Genomic DNA, 10,977 nt, shown 5'->3' with positions numbered 1-10,977 from the left:
CAGACACAAACAACCCTTGCCTGGCAGCACTTGTCAAAACAGCTGCTAGCTTGGAGATAACAACAGTCAAAGCTGAAACAGGCCTTGAACTGAACACTTAGTTTTATTCATGAATCTACTAAAGCAAGCTTACTGAAGTACTCTAACTATGCAGAATATATATCTTAATTTAACTTAATAAATGAGTAACATATTAAAATCTACACTATACGCATAATTCCACCACATTCCCCCCTTTTGATCCTTTCAGGATCAACACAATCAACACAAAAAAAAAAAATCACAATTCATGAACATAACAAAGCAAAAAAACAAACCCATAAAATAACACTAACTACCCAAAGAGATGCAGCAAACTAAAACATCAGAATGGTCACTCCTGGCAGGGTTGAAGAAAATCATCCTGAAAGGAAAAACACTCACGTGTCAGAGTCAGAATCAGAAAAGCCATCACTATCAAAAAAGAAGGAAAAAAGGATCAAAGAGAGGGAGATCCGAAGCAGGGAGAGTAATAAACAAGCCGAGGAATGCGACATCCTAAGGCAGAGTCAATCAGCCCAACCAACAAGGCTCTGATACACAGGACGACACAGCAAACACAGAACAAAAAGTTTTAAAGACTCTGTTAGATGTGCTCTGAACTCGTCCTCTGCTTCCAACAGTTTTTTCTAAATTTCTTAAAAATTGCTAAACTCTGCAATAATACATATTTGTCTTTCATTTAATCTCTAACCTCCTCTTCACTAAACTGTTAAGGGAAGATAATATTCTCTCTTTTCTTTCCTGGTCCATCCAGGCACGTTCTGTCACATCTAACAGAGTCTGCCTGAACCAGGCTTTACTGTCATCTTTTGGAGAAATGCCCGTGATCTGATTTTCAATCTTTAAGATATATATATATACATATATATATATATATATATATATATATATATATATATATATATATATATTCTTGTTCTTTACCATTTGCAGATCCTTCACGAGACTTGCCACCATATGAGCAAACTTACACACACACTGATTTCTGTGTGAATGGCCGCTATGGCCCTGTGATGTCAACCAAGCCAGCCAATCACAGTTTTAATTCACCCATGAAAAGAGTCACCAAAAATAACAAAAATCTCCCACAATATTTCCACACAACTCTCCAGAGAATAGCAGGTCAGACCTCTATTTTTAATTCCTCTTATAGAGAGTGAACCAGCCCACACTTGAATGTTTTTTTTAGCTTTTTCTCTTTTTTTTTTTTCTTCCAACTTTTTCATCTGATACATGCTCATAAAGCTTCCTTCTGGAAACCCACATTCTTCACAGCAGAACGTTAAAAAGTTTACTTACATCTTCACCATATTGCTGCTTTAAAAACACCTTCATAGAATTTGGTTTAGGTTGCTCCTCCTTTCCCCCTATATTCCCCATCGTCACCTGGTCTTATATTTCTGTTATGTCAGTCCTAAAAGTCTGCTCACAGGGCTTCGTTTAGTAACCTGATCTCGTACTCACAGGGCTTCGTTTAGTAACCTGATCTTGTACTCACAGGGCTTCGTTTAGTAACCTGATCTCGTACTCACAGGGCTTCGTTTTGGAACCTGATCTCGTATTTCTACTCACAGGGCTTCGTTTTGGAACCTGATCTCGTACTCACAGGGCTTCGTTTTGGAACCTGATCTCGTAGTACTACTCTCAGGGCTTCGTTTTGGAACCTGATCTCGTAGTACTACTCACAGGGCTTCGTTTTGGAACCTGATCTCGTATTTCTACTCACAGGGCTTCATTTTGGAACCTGATCTCGTAGTACTACTCACAGGGCTTCGTTTTGGAACCTGATCTCGTAGTACTACTCTCAGGGCTTCGTTTTGGAACCTGATCTCGTAGTACTACTCACAGGGCTTCGTTTTGGAACCTGATCTCGTATTTCTACTCACAGGGCTTCATTTTGGAACCTGATCTCGTAGTACTACTCACAGGGCTTCGTTTTGGAACCTGATCTCGTAGTACTACTCACAGGGCTTCGTTTTGGAACCTGATCTCGTAGTACTACTCACAGGGCTTCGTTTTGGAACCTGATCTCGTATTTCTACTCACAGGGCTTCGTTTTGGAACCTGATCTCGTATTTCTACTCACAGGGCTTCGTTTTGGAACCTGATCTCGTACTCACAGGGCTTCGTTTTGGAACCTGATCTCGTATTTCTACTCACAGGGCTTCGTTTTGGAACCTGATCTCGTACTCACAGGGCTTCGTTTTGGAACCTGATCTCGTATTTCTACTCACAGGGCTTCGTTTAGTAACCTGATCTCGTACTCACAGGGCTTCGTTTTGGAACCTGATCTCGTAGTACTACTCTCAGGGCTTCGTTTTGGAACCTGATCTCGTAGTACTACTCTCAGGGCTTCGTTTTGGAACCTGATCTCGTATTTCTACTCACAGGGCTTCGTTTTGGAACCTGATCTCGTACTCACAGGGCTTCGTTTTGGAACCTGATCTCGTAGTACTACTCTCAGGGCTTCGTTTTGGAACCTGATCTCGTAGTACTACTCTCAGGGCTTCGTTTTGGAACCTGATCTCGTAGTACTACTCTCAGGGCTTCGTTTTGGAACCTGATCTCGTATTTCTACTCACAGGGCTTTGTTTTGGAACCTGATCTCATATTTCTACTCACAGGGCTTCATTTTGGAACCTGATCTCGTAGAGTCTATATCTCTGTGTTTGTTTTATTTTTGCTTTATTTTTATTTATTGTCAAAGTCAGTCCTGGGGAAAAGGAGAACAACCACCATTATTATGAAAACAGTCGACAATTTTATAAACAAAACTGTTTCAGTTCGATTAGTATTAAGAATCACTCAGTCTATAATATTATATCAAAAACCACTTTCAATCAAATTATAATTTGGAAAAATGTACTTCTCACCAGATAAATCCACACGTGGGTTGAGATCCCTTCGTGATCGACCGAAACCGGTGACTGTGGCCCTCGTCACTCTTAAGGCCTATTCGAGGTTTGAAGATGAATCTGTTTGGATTCCGGCAGCCTGCCCCTCAGTCCGGTCCTGGCAGAACTCATGGGATCACACTTCTGACACCAAAATGTCGTGGAATTTATCCGATGAGAAATAAATCTATAAATCAACTGTTTTCTGTTCAATTTATTGATCATGTACAGATGTTGTGGGCGAGAGGTCTGGAGAGCTCTGCCCCTGCTCAGAGTGCTACAGAGTTCTTTAAGCAGACACAAACAACCCTTGCCTGGCAGCACTAGTCAAAACAACTGCTAGCTTGGAGATAACAACAGTCAAAGCTGAAACAGGCCTTGAACAGAACACTTAGTTTTATTCATGAATCTACTACAGCAAGCTTACTGAACTACTATGCAGAATATATATCTTAATATAACTTAATAAATGAGTAAAATATTAAAATCTACACTATACGCATAATTCCACCACACTGGATCTGCTGGGTCTACTGGGTCTGCTAGATCTGCTGGGTGTACTGGGTCTACTGGACCTGCTGAGTGTTCTAGATCGACTGGATCTGCTGGGTCTGCTGGATCTGCTGGATATGCTGAGTCTGCTGGATCTGTTGGATCTGCTGGATCTGCTGGGTCTACTGGGTCTGCTGGATCTGCTGGATCTACTAGATCTACCAGATCTGCTGGGTTTGCTGGTTCTGCTGGGTCAACTGGGTCTACTGGATCTGCTGGGTGTGCTGGATCTGCTGGATCGATTGGGTCTGCTGGATCCGCTGGATCTTATGGATCTGCTGGATCTGCTGAGTCTGCTGGATCTACTGGATCTGCTGGGTCTACTGGATCTTCTGGGTCTACTGGGTCTACTGGATCTGCTGGGTCTACTGGGTCTACTGGATCTGCTGGGTATGCTGGATCTGCTGGGTCTACAGGGTCTACTGGGTTTACAGGGTCGGCTGGATCTGCTGGGACTACTGGATCTATTGGATCAACTGGGTTTGCTGGATCTGTTGGGTCTACTGATTCTGCTGGATCTTCTGGATCTGCTGGATCTGCTGAGTCTGCTTGGTCTGCTGGGTCTATGGGGTCTGCTGGATCTGTTTGGTCTACTGGGTCTGCTAGATCTGCTGGTTCTACTGGATCTGCTGGATCTACTGAGTCTGCTGAGAATTCTGGGTCTACTGGATCTGCTGGGTCTACGGGGTCTACTGGATCTACTGGATATGCTGAGTCTGCTGGATCTGCTGGGTATACCGGATCTGCTGGGTCTACTCGGTCTACTGGGTTTACTGGGTCTGCTGGATCTGCTGGGTTTGCTGGATGTGTTTGGTCTACTGGATCTGTTGGATCAGCTGGGTCTACTGGGTCTGCTGGGTCTACTGGGTCTGCTGGATCTGCTGGGTCTACTGGGTCTACTGGATCTGCTGGATCTTCTGGGTCTACTGGATCTGCTGGGTTTGCTGGATCTGTTGGGTCTACTGAATCTGTTGGATCAGCTGGGTCTACTGGGTCTGCTGGGTCTACTGGGTCTGCTGGATCTGTTGGGTCTACTGGGTCTGCTAGATCTGCTGGTTCTACTGGATCTACTGGATCTGCTGAGTCTGCTGGATCTGTTGGATCTGCTGGATCTGCTGTGACTACTGGGTCTGCTGGATCTGCTGGATCTGTTGAGTCTACTGGGTCTGCTGGATATGCTGAGTCTGCTGGATCTGTTGGATCTGCTGGATCTGCTGGGTCTACTGGGTCTACTGGGTCTGCTGGATCTACTAGATCTACCAGATCTGCTGGGTTTGCTGGTTCTGCTGGGTCTACTGGGTCTACTGGATCTGCTGGGTGTGCTGGATCTGCTGGATCGATTGGGTCTGCTGGATCTGCTGGATCTGTTGAGTCTACTGGGTCTGCTGGATATGCTGAGTCTGCTGGATCTGTTGGATCTGCTGGATCTGCTGGGTCTACTGGGTCTACTGGGTCTGCTGGATCTACTAGATCTACCAGATCTGCTGGGTTTGCTGGTTCTGCTGGGTCTACTGGGTCTACTGGATCTGCTGGGTGTGCTGGATCTGCTGGATCGATTGGGTCTGCTGGATCCGCTGGATCTTTTGGATCTGCTGGATCTGATGGGTCTACTGGATCTTCTGGGTCTACTGGGTCTACTGGATCTGCTGGGTCTACTGGGTCTACTGGATCTGCTGGGTATGCTGGATCTGCTGGGTCTACAGGGTCTACTGGGTTTACAGGGTCGGCTGGATCTGCTGGGACTACTGGATCTATTGGATCAACTGGGTTTGCTGGATCTGTTGGGTCTACTGATTCTGCTGGATCTTCTGGATCTGCTGGATCTGCTGAGTCTGCTTGGTCTGCTGGGTCTATGGGGTCTGCTGGGTCTACGGGGTCTACTGGATCTTCTGGGTCTACTGGGTCTGCTGGATCTGCTGGGTATACTGGATCTGCTGGATCTGCTGGGTCTACTCGGTCTACTGGGTTTACTGGGTCTGCTGGATCTGCTGGGTTTGCTGGATGTGTTTGGTCTACTGGATCTGTTGGATCAGCTGGGTCTACTGGGTATGCTGGATCTGCTGGGTCTACTGGGTCTACTGGATCTGCTGGATCTTCTGGGTCTACTGGATCTGCTGGGTTTGCTGGATCTGCTGGGTCTACTGAATCTGTTGGATCAGCTGGGTCTACTGGGTCTGCTGGATCTGCTGGATCTGTTGGGTCTACTGGGTCTGCTAGATCTGCTGGTTCTACTGGATCTGCTGGATCTGCTGAGTCTACTCGGTCTACTGGGTTGACTGGGTCTGCTGGATCTGCTGGGTCTACTGGGTCTACTGGATCCTCTGGGTCTACTGGGTCTGCTGGGTCTACTGGATCTGCTGGGTCTACTGGGTCTACTGGATCTGCTGGGTATGCTGGATCTGCTGGGTTTGCTGGATCTGTTGGGTCTACTGGATCTGTTGGATCAGCTGGGTCTACTGGATATGCTGGATCTGTTGGGTCTACTAGGTCTGCTGGATCTGCTGGGTCTACTGGGTCAACTGGAACTGCTGAGTGTGCTGGATCTACTGGATCTGCTGGATCTGCTGAGTCTGCTGGATCTGTTGAATCTGTTGGATCTGCTGGGTCTACTGGGTCTGTTGGATCAGCTGGGTCTACTGGATATGCTGGATCTGTTGGGTCTACTAGGTCTGCTGGATCTGCTGGGTCTACTGGGTCAACTGGAACTGCTGAGTGTGCTGGATCTACTGGATCTGCTGGATCTTTTGAATCTGCTGGATCTGCTGAGTCTGCTGGATCTACTGTATCTGCAGGGTCTACTGGATCTTCTGGGTCTACTGGGTCTACTGGATCTGCTGGGTCTACTGGGTCTACTGGATCTGCTGGGTATGCTGGATCTGCTGGGTTTGCTGGATCTGTTGGGTCTACTGGATCTGTTGGATCAGCTGGGTCTACTGGATATGCTGGATCTGTTGGGTCTACTAGGTCTGCTGGATCTGCTGGGTCTACTGGGTCAACTGGAACTGCTGAGTGTGCTGGATCTACTGGATCTGCTGGATCTGCTGAGTCTGCTGGATCTGTTGAATCTGTTGGATCTGCTGGGTCTACTGGGTCTGTTGGATCAGCTGGGTCTACTGGATATGCTGGATCTGTTGGGTCTACTAGGTCTGCTGGATCTGCTGGGTCTACTGGGTCAACTGGAACTGCTGAGTGTGCTGGATCTACTGGATCTGCTGGATCTGTTGAATCTGTTGGATCTGCTGGGTCTACTGGGTCTGATGGATCTGGTGGGTCTAATAGATGTACCAGATCTGCTTGGGTTGGCTGGATCTGCTGGGTCTACTGGGTCTACTGGATCTGGTAGGTCTGCTGGATCTACTGGATATGCTGAGTCTGCTGGATCTGCTGGATCTGCTGGGTCTACTGGGTCTACTGGATCTGCTGGGTCTGCTGGATCTGTTGAGTCTGCTGGATCTGCTGGACCTGCTGGACCTGCTGGGTCTACTGGGTCTGCTGGATCTGCTGGATCTTTTGGATATGCTGGATCTGCTGAGTCTGCTGGATATACTGGATCTGCTGGGTCTGCTGGATCTGCTGGGTCTACTGGATCTACTGGATCTGCTGGGTTTGCTTGATCTGTTGGGTCTACTGGATGTGCTGGATCTGCTGGGTCTACTGGGTCTGCTGGACCTGCTGGGTCTACTGGATCTGCTGGGTCTGCTGGATCTGCTGAGTCTGCTGGATCTACTGGATCTGCTAGGTATGCTGGATGTGTTGGGTCTACTGGATCAGCTGGGTCTACTGGATCTGTTGGGTCTACTGAATCTGTTGGATCAGCTGGGTCTACTGGGTCTGCTGGGTCTACTGGGTCTGCTGGATCTGCTGGATCTGTTGGGTCTACTGGGTCTGCTAGATCTGCTGGTTCTACTGGATCTGCTGGATCTGCTGAGTCTGCTGGATCTTTTGAATCTGCTGGATCTGCTGAGTCTGCTGGATCTAGTGGATCTGCAGGGTCTACTGGATCTTCTGGGTCTACTGGGTCTACTGGATCTGCTGGGTCTACTGGGTCTACTGGATCTGCTGGGTATGCTGGATCTGCTGGGTTTGCTGGATCTGTTGGGTCTACTAGATCTGTTGGATCAGCTGGGTCTACTGGATATGCTGGATCTGTTGGGTCTACTAGGTCTGCTGGATCTGCTGGGTCTACTGGGTCAACTGGAACTGCTGAGTGTGCTGGATCTACTGGATCTGCTGGATCTGCTGAGTCTGCTGGATCTGTTGAATCTGTTGGATCTGCTGGGTCTACTGGGTCTGTTGGATCAGCTGGGTCTACTGGATATGCTGGATCTGTTGGGTCTACTAGGTCTGCTGGATCTGCTGGGTCTACTGGGTCAACTGGAACTGCTGAGTGTGCTGGATCTACTGGATCTGCTGGATCTTTTGAATCTGCTGGATCTGCTGGGTCTACTGGGTCTGATGGATCTGGTGGGTCTAATAGATGTACCAGATCTGCTTGGGTTGGCTGGATCTGCTGGGTCTACTGGGTCTACTGGATCTGGTGGGTCTGCTGGATCTGCTGGATCTGCTGGGTCTACTGGGTCTGCTGGATCTGCTGGGTCTGCTGGATCTGTTGAGTCTGCTGGATCTGCTGGACCTGCTGGGTCTACTGGATCTGCTGGATCTGTTGGGTCTGCTGGATCTGCTGGATCTTTTGGATATGCTGGATCTGCTGAGTCTGCTGGATATACTGGATCTGCTGGGTCTGCTGGATCTGCTGGGTCTACTGGATCTACTGGATCTGCTGGGTTTCCTTGATCTGTTGGGTCTACTGGATGTGCTGGATCTGCTGGGTCTACTGGGTCTGCTGGACCTGCTGGGTCTACTGGATCTGCTGGGTCTGCTGGATCTGCTGAGTCTGCTGGATCTACTGGATCTGCTAGGTATGCTGGATGTGTTGGGTCTACTGGATCAGCTGGGTCTACTGGGTCTGCTGGATCTGCTGGGTCTACTGGGTCTACTGGATCTGCTGGATCTTCTGGGTCTACTGGATCTGCTGGGTTTGCTGGATCTGTTGGGTCTACTGGATCTGTTGGATCAGCTGGGTCTACTGGGTCTGCTGGGTCTACTGGGTCTGCTGGATCTGCTGGATCTGTTGGGTCCACTGGGTCTGCTAGATCTGCTGGTTCTACTGGATCTGCTGAGTCTGCTGGGTCTACTCGGTCTACTGGGTTTACTGGGTCTGCTGGATCTGCTGGGTCTACTGGGTCTACTGGACCTGCTGGGGCTACTGGGTCTGCTGGATCTGCTGGGTCTACTGGGTCTGCTGGATTTGCTGGGTCTACTGGGTCGACTGGATCTGATGGATCTTCTGGGTCTACTGGATCTGCTGGGTTTGCTGGATCATTTGGGTCTACTGGATCTGTTGGATCAGCTGGGTCTACTGGGTCTGCTGGATCTGCTGGATCTGTTGGGTCTACTGGGTCTGCTAGATCTGCTGGTTCTACTGGATCTGCTGGATCTGCTGAGTCTGCTGAGATTTCTGAGTCTACTGGGTCTACTCGGTCTACTGGGTTTACTGGGTCTGCTGGATCAGCTGGGTCTACTGGGTCTGCTGGGTCTACTGGATCTGCTGAGTCTGCTGGATCTTTTGATTCTGCTGGATCTGCTGAGTCTGCTGGATTTACTGGATCTGCAGGGTCTACTGGGTCTTCTGGGTCTACTGGGTCTGCTGGATCTGTTGAGTCTGCTGGATCTGCTGGACCTGCTGGGTCTACTGGATCTGCTGGACCTGCTGGGTCTACTGGATCTGCTGGATCTGTTGGGTCTGCTGGGTCTGCTGGATCTTTTGGATATGCTGGATCTGCTGAGTCTGCTGGATCTGCTGGGTCTACTGGATCTACTGGATCTGCTGGGTTTGCTCGATCTGTTGGGTCTACTGGATGTGCTGGATCTGCTGGGTCTACTGGGTCTACTGGATCTGCTGGGTCTACTGGGTCTACTGGATCTGCTGGATCTTCTGGGTCTACTGGATCTGCTGGTTTTGCTGGATCTTTTGGGTCTACTTGATCTGCTGGATCTGCTGGGTCTAGTGGATCTGCTGGATCTACTGGATCTGCTGGGTCTACTGGGTCTACTGGGTCCACTGGAACTGCTGGTTTTGCTGGATCTTTTGGGTCTACTTGATCTGCTGGATCTGCTGAGTCTGCTGGATCTGTTGGATCTTCTGAGTCTGCTGGATCTGCTGGGTCTAGTGGATCTGCTGGATCTACTGGGTCTGCTGGATCTGCTGAGTCTGCTGGATCTGTTGGGTCTACTGGATCTGCTGGATCTGCTGAATGTGCTGGGTTTTCTGGATCTGTTGTGTCTGCTGGATCTACTCGGTCCACTGGATCTACTGGGTCTACTGGATCTGTTGTGTCTGCTGGATCTACTCGGTCCACTGGATCTACTGGGTCTACTGGATCTGTTGTGTCTGCTGGATCTACTCGGTCCACTGGATCTACTGGGTCTACTGGATCTGCTGGGTATACTGGATCTGCTGGGTATACTGGATCTGTTGGGTCTACTGGATCTGTTGGATCTGCTGGGTCTACTGGGTCAGATCTCATAATAAATTATTCTTTGAAAGTGTTTTTTGTGCACGTGATCTCTAAAAACCCAAACAGGGACCAGTTTTCCGCGTCCTGGTCCAGAACAATCCGGGGATCAATCAATAAGCAGAAAGCTGCTGACTCGCTGATCTGAGGATATCAAGATCAGCGGGGTTCGTGCCACCTGCGCGCGCCACCGTGCGCACGCTGGCCACATCCCCGCGTGCCACGGCGGTCTCACGCGAGGAGGAGCGTGCGCGGATCGATGCCGCGGACGGAGGAAACACCCGCAGCGCGGCGCGGATACCTTGACACGCGCAGCCGTTTTGCGCCTCAGTTGAGACTCGTCCGCAGGACAGTTTGGAGGTCGGCTGCAGGAGGACCGGAGAGGTGAGGACCGCTTCCCGTCCGGCTCGGTCCGGCTCGTGGAAGCAGGTTAAAGGGCACTTTGTAGGATCCAGAGATGATCAGGTGGAAAATGTTTTCTGGAGCGCGACTCGCCAGTTAGATCTGGTCCCAGTTCCAGGCTGGTTTTTGTCTCCCGGAACTTGAGCAGGATTGATTGTGCTGCAGATTTCAGGATGAATCCTCAACCTGAGCTGAACGCCTGGTCTGAGTCGAGTTATTTTCTTTTCTTCATCATCTGGACGTTTCCAGCTCTCTGGTCTCTGCAGGCAGGGCCGTAGCCAGGCGGGGGGCCGCGGGGGGCCTGAATTTAACTTATGTTCATGTTCCAGCTCAGATCCACGTTTACGGGCTTTTTGTTGGAGCGTTTGCTGGAAGATGAAGAGAATTCAGATACTCTGAGTCCACAAAGGGTTCAGGAACATCTCAGGATGGAGTTTGATGCCTGACGGCCCACAGCTTTGCTATAAAGACGTCCAGTAGAATGAAACCACAGAACAGGGAGGCTGAAAGAA

At 49.3% G+C, this 10,977-nt stretch overlaps 1 protein-coding gene across 1 annotated transcript in view; it reads left to right on the top strand.

Annotated features, from left to right (window-relative positions):
* Positions 1-10,425: 10,425 nt before the first annotated feature.
* The window catches only part of hapln1b (hyaluronan and proteoglycan link protein 1b), a gene marked incomplete at its 3' end in the record, with an annotated part of 32,884 nt that continues 32,332 nt past the window's right edge, over positions 10,426-10,977 (top strand). The window contains exon 1 of the mRNA XM_079256049.1: positions 10,426-10,447. The remainder of the gene's footprint in view (positions 10,448-10,977) is intronic.

Source organism: Telmatherina bonti (assembly GCF_933228915.1).
Source record: "Telmatherina bonti genome assembly, chromosome: 17".
NCBI lineage: Eukaryota > Metazoa > Chordata > Actinopteri > Atheriniformes > Telmatherinidae > Telmatherina > Telmatherina bonti.
The sequence above is the reverse complement of the archived record's forward strand: the minus strand, read 5'-3'. Positions and strand labels throughout refer to the sequence as shown.